The 6,000-nt window shown below is 35.6% G+C and overlaps 1 pseudogene; it reads right to left on the bottom strand.

Annotated features, from left to right (window-relative positions):
* Positions 1–358: 358 nt before the first annotated feature.
* LOC126694398 (receptor-like kinase TMK4) lies at positions 359–5,443 on the bottom strand (annotated as a pseudogene).
* Between the last annotated feature and the right edge of the window lie 557 nt (positions 5,444–6,000).

Here is a 6,000-nt window from a genome sequence, read left to right as displayed (position 1 = left end):
CTTGTTGAAAACATGGTGTGCAACATGAAAACAACCATGGATTAAGTGAAGGATCAACCACAAAAATGTCCAAAATTTACACTTACATGGCCTCAATGGCACCAAACGTGAAAAACTCCATTATGTACAAATATTTGACCAAAAAAAAAAAAAAAAATCAAAACTTGTTAAAACCCCAATTCGTAATCCTAGATTTGAATTTAAATGATTTTATGATGTAAATGCAAGAAAATATCATGAGATTACCTTGATTTGATGAGTGAAAGTTGTTGGAATCAAAGTTATGGCTAAATTAAAATTTGATAGAGTGTGAAATAGATAGGGTTTAGTTTACCAAGAGAAAGAAAACCAAAGGTCAAATCATTAAAATACATGTTTTAAATATGTCTGAGAATCTCAATTGATCTAGTGTCTACCAAGACATTTTGTATGACCTTTGTTGGCCGAGTGTCTAATGAAAATGCTTGTAATGCAAAATATAAAAGTTCGAACTCTCAGCTCTCACAGAGATGCTATATTAATTCACTCTCCACAAGTAAAAATTACTCCAACAAAGATAAAAATAAAAAATATAAAAAATAAAAAATAAAAAATACAGAAAAACATATCTTTGGCTCTCACACAAAGAATTTAATATGTATATAGGCGTTTGGACTAGAGTTGTTGGTTCTACATCGTTTGCCAACTTCGTAGATCTTGAGGAAGGCTCATGTCTTGGTCAAAGTCATAGATGTCCTCTACTCCATGAAAAGTGGGAAATTTGTGCTCTAATTTATGACATGTTGGTTTCCATTGCCTTACAAGAGGGCTTAAGATGTTGACTACATACCCCATATCCGGTCTTTGGTATGGCTTGGGAGTAGTGCAATGTCCTGCTAGCTCAGCCACTTTGTATATACTCTCCATGGTCTCCTCATCAGGGTTAATAGTTTGGTCAATTGCCTTGGCGATGCTCTCCTTGTTGTTTAGAATCCTGCAGAACCATGTGACCAGATGAGGGTTGTCATCTGGCAGAGTATCATCTACTGCTTTTCTTCCGGTAATCAGCTGCATCAAGACCACTCCAAATGCATATACTGATATACATCTGCTTTGGTGGTCACTCTTCCGGTAGCTGTTGATAAGGAAAGGAAGTCATCATACTAACTTGCAATGGTTCAACTAGTGACATTTAACTAGAAAATAATTATGCATGGTGAACATTGGTGTCAACATACTTGGTATGACACAAGCACATGAAGAGAAAAGATTACATATGTACAACAACAACAAGAAGTCCTAGCCTCAAATCATAGAGTCATTTATAGGTCTTTACTAAATTAGTCAAAGTCGATTATATGTATATAGTGGCATAGTCAAAATTTAAGTTCGGAGGTTGGGAAAAATTAAAATACATGAATGGAATTAATCATAAAAATATTAATAGTATGAATAATATATATGTAAAATAATGCAATTATCATACAAAATAAAATGTAAATGTAAATTGTAATTTATTTTTCATTCTTAGATTCATTTACTTAGTTGCTCTCAATATTTTTCTATATTTTTGAAATTTCTTCATGATTTTTTTTCCGATAATTTAATCAATCAAAATAAATTGAGAAAATAAATAAAATATAAAAGTGTTAAAAATATAACAACATGCCTGGAAAATTGCATAGTAAGTGTATTGATGCTTTAAAAAAAATTATAAAATTCAATATTTCTTTATCTATATTTCTAATTATTTAAATTTTGAGTTTATAACAAAAATCTAAAGGTAAAATGTAAGACTTACAAGAAATTATATATCAAGTTGGGTAGGTAGGATGAAGAGACTTGCATGGCATCCAATGCATTAATGATAGAGATCAAAGAATGTTACTAGAAGAATATATGTAGAGTAGACTTAAGAAGCATGAGGACTGATATGGAAATGACATAAAAGAGTGGGGAGTGATGTGGACTTCCAACCCATTCATTCCTTTTTTTTTTTTTTTTTTTTGGAGAATTTCTCATCTTTTTTATTTTTATTTTTTTTTACACGATAGAATTTCTACTCTAACCTAATCTAAGTGTATATGTGTGTGAAGCTCCCTCCTGAAAATTTAAACCTCGGCCCTTACCCCCCACACCCCACAAGTACTTATACTTGTGGAGTGACCATCGTACCAAGGGTGCGCGGTGGTAGCCCATTCATTCCTAATAACACTAAATTACTAAATTATTGAAGGTTGTACTAAATTACTAATAACAGTAGCTCCATCGCCAATGACAAGAATGAGAGAATATTTACGGCATTATCATTATACACAAATAAGAAAGTTAACTAACTCAAGTATCATAGAAGCTTCGGCTGACATCACCAATGGACCCAGGTGGGAGCCCGGGCTTCCCTAGTCCAATTTTTTTTTTTAGTTATTATATATTTAATTTTTGTAGTTGGGCCTCCTTTCAAAACCTTAGACTCTCTTCTCCTCGATAAGCCTAATTAGTCTCACCCAAATAGCAATTATCTAACCCAAAAACATAAAAACATTCACAATGGTGATTGTATTTTAGCAAAAATTTTAAAAAAAAAAAAAATTTATTTTACAACCAAAGAACCAAAAAATCAAGTATTATTGGAGAAGCTAAAGCTAAAATTTTTTATAACTACAATACTAGTTGACTATAGCAAGTTGTTAAAAAAAATATTTTATTTTATTAAAATTAAATCTTTTCCTTCAATTAAAAAACTCAAATTCTCTCTCTTCCTTTATTATTTTAATGAGTTGTATATATTATTTTAAATAAAATGATAAAAAAAAAATAGAACATTTGATATTATGTGTATTGTAAAGTGAGGTGGCAAAATAGATAAAGTAGTTTTTTAATGTGCTAAAAGCTAAAATTTTTAACACCACCACTGTGAATGCTCTAATTTAAAAAATAAAATAAAATAAAAATCCTAGCCAGCCTAGTATTAAAAAAAAAAAACATTATTTTGTTTTGTTTTGTTTTTTTTTTTTTTTTTTTTTGTCTTTGTTTGCAAATGATTGCATCTTAATCTATTTGAAAACAACGATTTTATGTATTTATAATTTTTTACTACTATATGAATGCCTATTTGGATTTTTTTTTCTTTATATTTCGGCCTTCGCTAGCTTAAAATCCCAAGTCCAGTCTCTAGCTGACATTATACTGATACTACCTCAGTAATATGATTTACCCTGATTGTGCAAATATTTTGGGAGATCGTCCAAGTTTTGAACGACCATTTATCACTATAGTTACCTAACATAAAATCTTAGGCTTTAGTTACCTCCATATTCTGGTGCAAGATAACCAAAAGTCCCAGCTACTCGCGTCGATACAGAGTCCTTCCCATCAGGCGCAATTTTAACCAAACCAAAATCTGCAACCTTGGCCCTCATATCGTTCCCAAGAAGTATGTTGGAAGGCTTTAAATCTCTATGAATGAAAATTTGGGGAGCTAAAGTATGCAGGTATTCCACTCCCCGTGCCACATCCATCGCTATCTGAATCCTCTGCTTCCAAGTAAGAAGAGAACACCCATTCTCACCCAAATCAAACAAATGTTGTGTTAACGTCCCTTGTGGCATATACTCATATACCAAGAGCCTCTCGTTGCCATCGATACATCATCCTAAAAGAGAAACTAAATGAATATGCCTCACTTTAGTAAGGACTGAAATCTCTGCCTCAAAATCATTGAGTCCTTTGCTACCCCTTGCAGCAGATTCCATCCTTTTCACAGCAACTTTAATTCCATCATGGTATTCTCCTTTGTAGACTACTCCAAAACCTCCCCTACCCAGAATGTTATCTTCATTGAAATTGTTGGTCACCTGTTTCAGAACTTCAATCGAAATTTCAATATTCGGTACACTAGTTGTGCCTCCATTTTCAGGATTCACCACTCCTCCAAACTTCCTATGACTGCTACTAACATAACATTTAATTGAGATAAATAACACAACCACAACCAATATGATCACAGCAATAACTATACCAGCAATCATACCAGGCAAGACGGAAGCACCACTTGACCCCATTCCAATTTTATTCCCACTAGGCGATGTGCCATTCGTCCCAATCAAAGGATTACCGGTCGTAGTTAGGTTCGCAGAATCTCCAAATTTTGGTATCAACCCAGAAAGGTTATTGTTCGAGACATCAAGAACCTGAAGTCTAGTTATGTTGGTCAAAGCATCCGTAATGGAACCCGTCAATTTGTTATCACCCAGAAACAAATTCCTCAACGATGTGAGTTTTGCAAAGGCAGGAGAGATCGTCCCAACAAATTGCTGCTTAGCAAAATTGATAGTGATAATATTACCCTGCGAATCGCAGATAATGAAAGTCCAGCCAGTGCAGGCGTTGTTACCTATCCAAGAATTGGCTAGCTTGATTGGATACCCAAATGCCGCAGCGATTTCAAGCAATGTGGTCACTTGGGGATCACAAGGACCTAGGGTGTTTTTACAGAAGCTATTGATACCATCAAGAGTGTGAGCAGTCACGCTAGATGGGAAATGTGGGTAAGGCCCCTGGAGGTCATTGTCATCCAAGGAAACGTTTCTCAGTGAGGGAATTGACATCAGTGAGGCTGGGATGAGGCCTGTGAACTGGTTGTCTCTGAGTTGAAGATCAAACAAACTTGTACAGTTTGACAAGTCTGGGATGGGGCCAGTGAACTGGTTCTTATGTAGCCACACTTGGGACAACTGTGTCATCGAAGACAACACGTCGATGGTACCGGACAAGCCATTTTGCTGATTGTTGAGCCAGAGGTTTTGAATCCCGGATCCTCCGAGCGATTTAGGTAAAGTGCCATCGAGATTATTGTAAGAAAGTTGGAGATCCAGAAGACGCGGGAAGGAACCAAAGATATCTGGTAAAGATCCAATAATGTTTGCACTGCCAGCATAGAAAGTGACTAAACTAGTGGCCTGAGTCAACTCGGTGGAGATGGTCCAAGGTTCAAGACCAAGGTTTTGGTTCAAGGTTAAGATTTCTAAGCTTGTGAGTCCTTGGAAGAAACCTGAAGGAACGGAGGTGAAATTGTTGTTGTCAAGGTAGAGTTTTTGGAGAGAAGTGAGGTTGGCAAGGGAGGGGAGAGGTCCAGAGAGAGAGTTGCCTCGTAGAGAAAGAGTGGTGAGTTGGGTGAGAGTGCCAAGATCAGAAGGAAGAATGCCTGTGAGAGACTGGGAAGCTAAGTTGATGGAGGTGACACGGTTGCTTCCATCGCAGTTAACGTTTTTCCACTTGCAGCAGTCTGTGGTGGCAGACCAGCCGCTTGGGGCGGTGTCGAAGGAGGCTAGGAGCTTGGACATGGCTACAGAGTCATCGGCATATGAAAGAGTTAGAAAGGAGAAAATGAAGGTAAAGAGATAGATCAGTCGAACCATTTGAGATTGAGAGAGAGAGAGAGAGAGAGAGATGGGTTTGAAGTCTGGCACTGTTGATGTTCAAAGGTAAGGACTTTTTTCATTTTTTGTACCCAAGAAAGGAGAGAGATGTGAGAGGGACCGAGTGAGCCGTGTTGGAAGGGCCAAGTTACTGTTAGAATTTTTCTAAACAAAAAACAAAAAATTGTCATGGTTAGTACTCCATAAAAATAATAAAAAGTCACCATCATTTTGATTTAGACCAAAAAAAAAGAAAAAAGAAAAAAAAGATGTTGTTGATGTTAATGTTGGATCTGTTTAGATAGAACTTATTTTGCTGAAACTAAAAATTAGAAACACTCTAGCGAAATATTTTTTAAATGTGTGAATAGTGCTGTGGGACTATTTTTAATGAAAAAGTTACTAAAAAGTGTAATTTGTGGGACCCATAAATAGTGCACGGGAACACTGTTCACAGTTGACTTATCAACAATTGCAGGCTGAAACAAAAAAAAAAAAAAAAAAAAAAAAAAAAAAAAAAAAAAGGCAAAACGTGCTACAGTGCTAACGTGGATGTGGAATAATCTATATCCAAACCCCACCGTTATAGATTATTGAGAGGTAA

This window comes from Quercus robur, chromosome 8 (genome assembly GCF_932294415.1).
Source record: "Quercus robur chromosome 8, dhQueRobu3.1, whole genome shotgun sequence".
Lineage (NCBI taxonomy): Eukaryota > Viridiplantae > Streptophyta > Magnoliopsida > Fagales > Fagaceae > Quercus > Quercus robur.
The sequence above is the reverse complement of the archived record's forward strand: the minus strand, read 5'-3'. Positions and strand labels throughout refer to the sequence as shown.